An 11,654-nucleotide genomic window follows, 5' to 3' on the forward strand; every position below is an offset into this window, starting at 1 on the left:
TTATCCATGCCCATACAAATATCATTTTAGATTCTTTTATTACCTACCTATCAATCACATGAGGAACACTGGTTTTTCTTCCTTTTTCTTTTCTTTTCTTTTTTTATTTTTTACTTCCTACTTTCCTAAGCCATGGTTGACTTTGGATGACTTTATGGATAAATTACCTATCATGTGATTGATAGGTAATGAGGCAAGCTGTACATCTGAAAGAGTTGTCTTTAGTCATTATGGGTGGCACCAGTCCTTAGAAGGTAGAATGTTGTGCAGTTTGCCTACCTTGTGGGTGGTGCATGCATATTTTGTGAGTAACTTCTGGTTTTTTTCAATAAAGCACAGAGATTATGAAATGTGAAGTGAATAATACAGAAAATGATCAGCAGATTCAACACAATCCCTACCAATATCCTAACAGCATTCTTCCCAGAACTAGAAGAGAACTCCTAAAATTCGTACAAAAGCAGAAAAAAAATCTGATTAGTGAAAATAATCCAAGAAAACTAGGAGAGCTAGAGCTATCATAAAACCATCAAATTATACTAAAAAACTTATACTAACTAAAGTAACATAGTACAGGGAGAAAAAGAGACATACGAACTAAAAGAACAGAGTAGAAAGTCCCAGAAATATATTACACAGCTTCAATCACCTTAGGTTTGACAAAGAGTTCAAAGCATTAAATGTCAAAAAAAAAGGGGGGGGGACAGGTTTTTCAACAAATGGTGCTCTGAACATGGAGTATGCATATGTAGAAGAATAGAACTTGGTTCATAATGCTTAAGCTGCATAAAACAATTCAAAATTGATCAAGGACCACAATACATGTCTTGGAACACTCCAAGGGCTTTCTGATAATTGCAGCAAATGATATAAGAAATAGCCCCAAGGAACTAATAAGTGGGCTTACTTAAAATTACAGAACCTCTGAATTCTAACAAGCAAAAGAATAACCAGAGTGGAAAAACAGCCCATGGACTAGAAGAAAATCACCTTAGCCAACAACACATCTGTTAGGAGACTTATACCTAAAAGTCAGAAAAACTCAAAAGTGTAAACATCAATGAACAAGCAATAAAACAAATGATTGAATTGATAAATATTAAGTAAACTTACAGTTCTCAAAAAGGAGAAACATAAATGACAAATTAACTTCTGGAAAATAAAAAGATGAGCAACCTTAGTCAACAAGAAAAAGCAAACTAAAACTGTAGAGAAATTTCTATCCCAGCCAGCCAACCAAAAAGAGCCAGCATGATTACTCTCCAGTTTAAGGCATTCTATGGCAAGCCTGATTACTGAAATCAATCCTAAGCATGCACATTCTGAAAGGAGAGACTCTTGCTAGTTTTCCTCTAAGCTCTACAACAGCACTATGATATGTGTCCCATAGATACACAAGCTAAAGGGCACACATAAAATAAGTATAAAGACAATTACTATACAAATATTGGTGATAATTTACATTGGGGTACCCCAAATTAGAAGAACCAAATAATCCAGCTGTCCATATACTTAAAGGAATCTAAATCTGCATACTGTAAGAATACATAACCATCAATGTTACTGCATTATTCACAGTAACCAGTATTTGGAAGTAGCCTTGATTTCTTTCACTAGCCAGATTAGAACTGTGATATAGTATATATCCAAAAGAGTTTTTCTTGGAGACAAAGAATAATGTAACTATATGACTTGTAAGAAAAGGGATGGGGTTGGAAAACCTATGTTGAGAGAAATAAATCAGATCCATAAAGACAATAAGTACACATATATGACTTATACATACAAGGATATTATGGCACTGGATAAGGAGTAGAAGAGTAATTACACAACTTATAAGAAAAGGAATGGAACTGGAAATCATATGTCGAGAGAAATAAATCAGATCCACAAAGATAATTAGTGCATGCATATGACACACACATATACATATATATCACACAAGTAAATTATGGGATTGGATAAAGAGTAGAAGAAAGAAATGAAGGAAGATATATATATATAATATATATATATATATAATATATATATATATATATTTATATAAGTTAGGAGAGGTGGTAAGATAATTTAGGCAAACATCAATAAGGAACATATTATGTACAAACCATAACAAACTCCATTATTTCATAATCTATAGCAGATTCATTTCTTAAAAAAGAAATGTGAGTAGAATTGGAGCATGCTGCAATGCTTAACAAAATGTGAATTTTCTTCATTGAAATTCCTTTGTCTAGTTGAATAGACATGTAAATTATGACATCATCTAATCTACAATTTAAAAGTACAACACATATAACTATGCATATAGCCCTTAACAAAATTAATGGAAAATAATTCAACTTAATAATTTATTAATTACTAAATTTTCTAAAAATCAATAAGAAGAGGTATTAAGTTTGTAAAGAATTTAAAGTGTTAATTATTTTCACTTTAATTTTATGTTAATATTACCTCAATTCCTCACAGGACTTTTTAATTTAAGAATCATTACTAATTCATGATCTATCACAAACTGAACACATGTCAGTGAATTCTTTATAAAAAATTAACTTTATACCTCTGTTTTAAGCATATGATTCTGTATTTAGAACAAATTTCCAAAATGGTGCAATTCTGACCCTGCAAGTATATACACACAAATATGGGGTTAAATAAAATCATTTAAAAATTAGCAAAAGGAACTATGAAGATAATGAGATACTACTCTTGTGGTTAGGTCCTTGCATTCTGATTTTAATATACTGATTTGAAGATAATAGAAAGGGGTTACACACGTAGTAATGGTTTATTCTATTAAATTCTTCAAAAGAGGTAAAATACACTTTAAGTTCCAGAGATGTTGTCTAAATTAGACAGTGAAAAATGAAATGATTCCTTTGGAGCAGGAAGAATTAGAACATTGAGTTAAGATGGGAATTTTTGCTGAGAATGGATACCTAGATTCCCAGAGATCACAATCTATAGATTATACATAAACTGTTCTTTTGATAGACAATGAATGCATAAAAGAGACAAAAGAATGTTTAAAGTGTGAACCATACTTGGTTTATCAGGAAAAGCTAACTGATACCCTGCTATCAATCTATCATCTGAAATTTAGAAAAAGACAATAGGATAGATTCAGCATTCTTCTCTATCTACCTCACAATTTGCCTACAAATCCCTCAAAACTTATATAAGATATCTCTTAATTATTGAATGTGGAAATAAACCCAATAAGAAGTATGGCTGTGTTAAACCTATATGTCTATATGTCTCTTAATTCTTGAACGTGGCAACAATGCCAATACCAAAGTACAGTTTTGCTGGTACCACAGCTTAAGCTGGTGGCTCTCCACAAGGGAAATTGGAATTTGGCACTGTCTTGTCAAATATGCACAAGCAGTAATATCTGGAGACATTTTGGTTTTCACAACATCAAGATTATGATTCATGGGAAGCTTACTGTGGGTTTTGGCATCAGCTAGCCTAGGATACTATGAAACATAAATTAATTATATATCAGTTCCCATGAATGGGAAACCCTGATGATCTAAAACAAAGATGATGATCCCAATCTTCAGTCTCTAGCAGCCCTGGGTAAATAATCAAGTGTGAACTCAATTGTGTCCCATGGAAAGTGAAATGGAGAAGTCACTGAGTCCAGTGGGACTGAGACTGGCAAGAGGGATCTTAAAGAGATAATTTAAGTACAATTGAATCTATAAAGGAAGAACAGTGTATTGATAAGGTTTTTATCACTGGAAAATTTGGAGAGTCCCCTAAGTTCTCTTCTGGTCTATGATGTAAAGATAACACAAGATAGTGGCCATTTTATACCAGAGAAAAGGTTTTCTTTAGAAACAAAAACAACAAGAACAACAACAACAACAATAATGCAGATTGATATTGGTGTTTAATTTCCCACTTCCAATCTCAGAAGAAATGGGTTCTCTTTTTAAGGTGTCTAGATTGTAGAGTGTTGCTATGGTAGCTAGAGTAGACCAAAACAACACACAGTTTATTTTTGACTCCAGAGAGGCAAGGTACATTTTTTCAATGAGCCAAGGCATTTCTAGAAAAGCAATTGCTTTTGTCATAAAGGTATAATGGTTGCTGGAGTTTACTTTTCCCATTTCCCCTTTCCTGTAGTCATTCTGCACTGTTGATGATAACCAACATTGTATAAATAGACAAGAACATGCTGAGACACTAGCCCTACTAATGTTACAGCATTCCATGAAAACCAGCATCTTATCTCTGCACTGTCTGAAATGTAAAGAAAAGTCATTATCTAAAAGTAAAGAATGACTTCTCTGTCTTCACAGAAATAGAGAAGCTCTTGTTTAGACATAGCTGGGACAAAAGTTGTTTTCAGTATATCTTTAAATTGCAAGAAAAAATTTTCAACATGGAATATTATATTATAGCAGATAGAGAAAAGGGGGAAAGACATTGAAAAAAATATGTTGTATACTTCTGGAGAAAACAGATAGTTGCCATATCTCTGGTAGAGGAAAAGCCACAAACCTATTAACACTGACATTCAGCCTGGTCTCTACCTGCAAGAAGATAGTTAGGAGCAAAGCTGCATCTCTTACTGGTTTGGACATTTAGCCTGAAGTTTCATCTCTGTAGCCACAAGTAATGGAATATGATTAACCTAACCATAGGGTTTGATTACCTCTTTTATAAATAGAATTTTAAAAATAATTCTGCTATGTGCTTACCTTATTTAAAGTGAAAGTTATGAAGACTACTCTCCTTATGGCTTATGAAAATTATAAAGTTTTTTCCTTGTCCTGGCAATGACATCTCAGATGCATATTTAATATTTCTGCTGCATATTTTCAACACCGATCAAATTACTAAAATAAGTGAAACCTTAACTATGTACTTCAGGACATTCGGGTAGCCATGTGTGTTGAATATCTCATTAAATTTTCTACTGAATAGTAAAGAAAACAATCTAAAATTAACATTCATGCTGTATTTTCTGTTAGCAACATTTGCTAATGTTATGGGCAGTTAACGGTAAGTACCCACTATACAAAGACCCCAAACATCAGAATTTGTGTTCTTCGGTAATGATGTAAGCCCAATGAGTGTCTATCAAGAAACCAAATGTTACTTAGTTGTTTGTTAGGTATTCCACAATAATATTTGTATTTTTCTTTGAGAAACTGCCAATTGTTTTTGCTAGAGACACTGACTTAAAATTAGATATCAGCTCCATGAGATGATGTATCATACTGTGAGCATATGAACTGTATGAAATGTGCATGCTTCCTTACTGGAACAAGCTATAGGCAGAAAAAACTTTTTAAAGTAATATTTTCATAAGAAATTTTTCATGTTTTAAGATGAATATGTCTATCTTAGTTCTAAGCATTGTAAATATTTGATATGATAATATAATAAGCAAGGAAGAGTGTACTGCTAGCTCCTGTAAATATCTAAAACTACCAAAATTATACCAATTGCAAATTAAGTTATGATAGTTATTATTTGATTATTTATAATACAACAGGAAACATGAATTTAAAAATTATGAGTATGTTTGATATTATATAATAGACATAAAGTCTGTATTTTCATTATTAATAATACTCCAGCCAGAGTAGATGAAAACTAAAATTCCTGTGTCTAAATTTCTCTTTCAAAGACTACAATCCCTGCATCCTGTTAGGTAATACTGAATAATTAGATTTCTCTTATGCAAAATAGCAAAGTCAAAACTAATACACAGACCTGAAATCTTGATAATGCCATTCCTCTCTTACAGAAAATTCAAAGTATATAAATACAACACAGCTAAGATAAAGCATGGGCATACTATTTCATGAAAATTATTAAGCAACAGCAACACATGATATCCAGGACTCCACCAAAACTTAACAGCATGTGAAACACCCATGACATCAAAAGAACCAGGTATTGGGGACATGGGGAAAAGACTCAGTAGGAAACTTCTTATCTTGCAAGCATAAGACCTGATTCAATCCACAGTATCCAAATTTAAAAAAAAAAAAGTAGTGCACAGTACCTACAACAGAAGAAGGCACAGAACTCCTGGGACTTGGTAACCAGCAACTTTTGCCTAATAGATCAGCTATGAGACAATAGGAAACTCTACTTCAAAACTCAGGTAGATTAGGGAGATATTTCTTAAAGAATGACACCTGAGGTTGTTTTCTGATCTCCATAAGCACATCATGTGTATCGTCACACAGCAGTATCCTATACACACAGAACACACACATACACAAAAGCACACACAAACACACACAACCAACTTGTGTTCATGCACATACAAACACATTTAATTTAGAAATAAAAACAATATCAATAAATGTTTCTTTTCTTGCATGCCAACATTTTACTTTGTTTATTCTTAAAACAGGATGTTGGAGGCCCAGAATGACTTCAAAGTTGCTATAAAGCCAAAACTGGCGTCAATTTCTTAATCTTCCTCTCATTTACTAGACGTGTAGGTGTGCACCATCACATCTCGTTTATGTAGGGCTAGAAAATGAAGCCTTAGTGGCTCAATGAGGTGAGGCCAGCATTCTACCATTTAAACTATGTCCCAGCTTCTTACTATAGTTGATTTATTTTAATTAGATATTTTCTTTATTTACATTTCAAATGATACAGTTTTTTCTTTTTTCTTTCTTTTTTATTAAATCATTTTTTCAATTCCATATTCCATTCCCCGCACCCTCTCATCCCTCCGAATGTTCCACATCTGATACTTCTTCTGCACCCCACCCCACCCCCTATCTCCACATGGATGCCCCCACCCACCACCCACCTGACCTAGACGTGGAGCCTCTAGTCACTTGAGGGTTAGGTGCATCATCTCTGAATGAACAAGGACCCAGAAGTCTACTACTGTATGTGTGTCAGGGGTCCAGATTAATTGAGACTGCTGGTCCTCCTTCAGGATCACCCTTCTCAGCTTCTTTCAGCCTTCCCTAATTCAACAACAGGGGTCAGCGGCTTCTGTGCATTGATTGGGTGCAAATATCAGCTTCTGACCCTTTCAGCTGCTTTGGGGGTTTCTCAGAGGGCAGTCATGCTAGGTCCATTTTTGTGAATGCTCCATAGACTCAGTAACCGTGTCAGGCCTTGGTACCTCCCCTTGAGCTGGATCCCACTTTGGGCCTGTCACTGGACCTACTTTTCCTCAGGCTCCTCTCCATTTCCATCCCTGTAATTCTTTCAGAGAGGAACAATTATGGGTCAGAGTTGTGATTGTGGAATGGCCCTCCTCTCCCTCATTTGCTGCCCTGGATTCCTGCTGGAGGTGGGCTCTATAAGTTCCCTCACCCTACTGTCAGCCATTTCATTTATGGTCCCTCCCTTTGAGTCCTGAAAGTCTCTTACCTCCCAGGTCTCTGGTGCATGCTGGAGGTTCCCCTCAACCTCCTATCTCCTGAGGTTGCCTCTTTCCATTCTTTCTACTGTCTCTCAGGGCTTCTGGTATTGGGTGAGGGAAATGATACAGTTTTCAAAAGTCTGATGTTTACATACATGTATTATGTTTAGGTGGTGGCATCAAGTAACAATTTTAACTTAAATTTAATAGTCAAGTTTTATAACCATAACTGTCCACAAACATTAAGACAACAGATAATTCAGCTCATTACAGATATGATGGGTTTTAACCACACTGTTTTTTGCCAGTGTTTATCTACCTGGATGTTGTCTTCATAGCTAGTCATTTTAAAATCACGATACTTCATAACAACAATATATTTCAAAGACACCTGCTATATCTTGTTATAGCTATTCTGTTTTCTATTTTTGCATTTCTACATTGACAGAACATAAAATTTATTTCATAAAGCCTTTTAAGAACTAGAAATTGCTGCTGAGATTTTGTGCAATTTAAAGAAAAAAATGAACTTGATGCCTAGGTTATAGGTTGTTTTCTTTATTCATCAGAGGGAAAACCATTTTTCTCATCTGCTCTCCACAGAAAACCCTTGATTCCAAATCCAAATTTCCTCTCCCACACAAGCAACCAAATCAAAGTACATCATATAATCTCCCATAGAAATTGTAGAATTGCCTTGATTTAAAAAAATATGTAAATTCTGGAAAATAACAAATATGAAAAAACTTGTATGTATATGCATAAATATATGCGTATGCACAGACACAAATAAATGACATATACAAACATATATACATGAACATATACATGTGCATATATACATATATACATATATACATATATGCACATGTATATACACATCCATAGCTGAATAACAAGGCCATTTTCATCAAGCCAAAGATAAACAAGAATCAGTACTTGTGTATCTGCTCATAGCTGGAGATAGTGTTCATCTCAGTAGGAAACCCAGGAGCAATTGGATGTTTCTGATGAAGAGTCCTGGAACTCAGCCTAAGCAAAAATAGATGCATTCAGTATTTTCTGTCTAATATAAGAAAGCTTGAGGGCACAGCTGAAGTCCTTACTTTTTCCCCAGGTTAAGATCCCTAGAAATAAAAATATGACTGCTCTTTACTTGGGGTGGCTGAACTTTGAAGAAAATTAACTGTAAATCTCACAATAAACAAGACCACCCAAGGAATCGTTCATTTTCTTTTTCATAATCTAAGGATCTCCAACAGGCACTTGAATGTTAAAAGTCCAGTTGTGTCTAAAACCTATAATTAATTCATGTAGGTATGCATAAACCAGACTGAGGAAAATGACTTACCATCATTTCTTTTTATACATCTGATTGAAATGAGCCCAAGAGCTTAGTGATAAGAATAAATCTATTTTCTGTTACATCGCACCAACAAGTTCCTTTAAAATCTGATGAATTCTTCCCTCTCTTGCTGTAATTTATTCACAAATGAGGATTCATGAAATTCATAAATGCACATGGTACTTTGAATATCAAGGCCTATTTTCCTCAAGATTTTAAAGCACATTCCTCCTCCCATTTTCTATTTATAGATAGAAATGTTCTTTTATTGTCTAGAGTACTGTTGTTTGTACATCAAGTTTAACAAGTGCCTTGACTCTCCTCTCACTTGTAATAATTACAATCTGTGTCAATTTAAGAGGACACCAATGACTTGATGTGTTGTTAAACTTTGTTGTGTGTGTTTCCAAGATCTGTGCAAGTATACTCTCTGAGACCAATATATGAAGAAGTAGCTGAGTTCAGTGGGGAGCCCTACCAAACCTGCTGGCACCTTTTGATTCACTGAGGATAAGAAAAAGAACAGAGGGAGGGGGAGTCAAAATTTATTTTCTCTTCCTCTCAGTCACCCTCTGTCTCTCTATCTCCTATCTTTCCTCCCTTTCTCCCTTGCCCCCCTCTTGCTTCCCCCTTCTCTCTTTCTCTCTCTCTTGGTCTCTTGGTCTCTCTCTGTCTCTCTGTCTCTCTCTGTCTCTCTGTCTCTCTGTGTCTCTCTCTGTCTCTCTCTGTCTGTCTCTGTCTCTCTCTCTGTCTCTCTTTGTCTCTCTGTCTCTCTCTCTCTTCCTCTCTCTCTCTCTCTTCCTCTCTCTCTCTCTCTCTCTCTCTCTTTCTCTCTCTTTCTCTCCCTTTCCTCTCCTCAGGAGAGGAGAACATGCTCCTCTCCTGACTATGGCTACAAGCTCAGACCATTCTGCTATTTACACCAGTCTGTTGGCATTTAATCTTAGATTGAAACGATACTGTCAGTTCTCCTAGAATGACAACTTGTTGACTAAATATTTTTGGATTCCCAACTCTAGAATTGAGCAATACTGTTCTTTATGATATATTGTTCTACAACAAAATCTATCATCTATTTTTCTATCTACCAATCTACATACCTCCTATCTACCTATTTTATATATTCATTCCTATATAAATATGAATAAGTAAAAAAGATAGATATGAACAGGTTTGTGTGTGTGTGTGTGTGTTTATGGCTCTAAATAAAAAAAAAATGTGTTCTAAGAGTCAACACAGGGATTTGTACATCCTAGGCAAGCTTATTTTCATGAAGCTGCCCTTCTATGTCTCTCCATCCTATTCTAATCTATTTCTATCTATTCTGCTTGTAGAAATGTCTCTGGTAGTCCATGGAATAATCAGCCAACAGAGACACATAAAAAACAATCCACTGGATACGTAAGCATATGATATAAGCAAACATTTTTATTGTAAGCAGATTCTTTTCTCATAAAGCATATCTTGGGTAGATTTAAGCTCCCTTTACTCCTAATTCTTCACTAGCTCCTCCTCCTTCCCTCTTCTTTTCTCTGCTCTAGATCCCTTTCTGTCCCACATAAGAAAAGAACAGGATTTGAAAAGAAAGTAACCAAACATGATGAAATAAAGTATAATATGATTAATCAAAAACATGTATACAGAATTTGGACAGGCAACCAGGCAGGAGGAAAAGACTCCCAAAAGCAGGAAAAGGAGTCAGAAATCTACTCGTTCCCATATTCAGAAGTCTCATAAAATTCTAACCGATTAGCTATAATATATGAAGATGGACTGGAACAGAGCCCTGAAGTTCCTGTGATTGCTGTTTTTATCTCTGAGCTCAGAGGCTCTTGGTAATTTATTCAGAAGTCCATGATATCCTAAATGTTCTCTGACTCTTACAATCTTTCCACCTTCTCTTCAGCAGGATTCTCTGAGCTCAGAGGAGAGGGATTTGGTTGAGACCACCAATTTTGACTATCTCTCTACACAGTGTCTGGCTGTAGATCTCTATATTTCTATCCATTTGCTGCTAGGGGAAGCCATTTTGATGATAGCTTGATAAGGCATTGATCTTCGAGAATAGATAAATATCATTAGTGGCCATTTTTTTTTATTTGTTTTTTAGACCAGTCATGTTTGGTTTTTAACCAAGGAACCAAGGTCACTTGGCTACAGAATCTCTAATTTGAAGTTACCCAAGCAGTTTCAGGTATGAGTTCTTTCTAACAGAGTGGCCCTTAAATCAAATAAAATATTGGTTTTCTATACCCATAAGTTCTGTGCATAGCATATTTTTGCAGGCAGGATATACTGTAGGTCAAAGTTTTTGTGGCTGGGTTAGTATACCTGTTTCTCTTTATGTGTGTGTGTCTGTGTGTGTGTGTGTGTAGGAATAGGTATAGATATAAATATAGATTTATATATTAAGATTTATTTGTTTATTTTATGTCTGTGAGTACACTGTCACTTTCTTCAGACACACTAGAAGAAGACATCAGATCCTATTACAAATGGTTTTGAACCACGATATTGAACTCAGGACCTCTAATAATGCAGTCAGTTCTCTTAACAACTGAGCCATCGCTCCAGCCCCTTCTATATATTTCTATGACTACAGTTATTCCTGTAAATTGATTAAATTTCTAACAGGTTCAATGTATAGCTCATGAAGAAGTATTATATATAGATAAATTAGAATTAAGAAGTGGAGTGTTGTGAGAACAGCAGCCAAGTAAGAAGGATACCTGAGGCATGGATGATAGCAGTTGATATCTGATAAAGGAGGCATGCTAAAGAGAATCACCCATCTCACAGGATCCATCCAAATACTGAGTGGAATTTGGACAGAAGTGAGGTTATGAAAAGTTGTGAAGGAAAAGCAGCAGCGTATTTATTACTAACATGATAATGCTTTTCCCTCTTATACATATAGCTTCCTTTGCTCTTTCTTTTTTTTTTTTT

General features: G+C 35.0%; 1 long non-coding RNA gene across 2 annotated transcripts in view; it reads left to right on the forward strand.

Annotated features, from left to right (window-relative positions):
- The window catches only part of LOC116086061, a 73,295-nt gene that overhangs the window by 25,981 nt on the left and 35,660 nt on the right, over nt 1-11,654 (forward strand). Inside the window, exons 4-6 of one of the 2 annotated variants that reach the window (XR_004116801.1) lie at nt 5,768-5,916; nt 10,043-10,109; nt 10,819-10,902. This is a non-coding gene — a long non-coding RNA (uncharacterized LOC116086061). The remainder of the gene's footprint in view (nt 1-5,767; nt 5,917-10,042; nt 10,110-10,818; nt 10,903-11,654) is intronic. The other variant, XR_004116802.1, reaches the window with a different exon arrangement.

This window comes from Mastomys coucha, unplaced genomic scaffold (assembly GCF_008632895.1).
Source record: "Mastomys coucha isolate ucsf_1 unplaced genomic scaffold, UCSF_Mcou_1 pScaffold12, whole genome shotgun sequence".
Taxonomy (NCBI): Eukaryota; Metazoa; Chordata; class Mammalia; order Rodentia; family Muridae; genus Mastomys; species Mastomys coucha.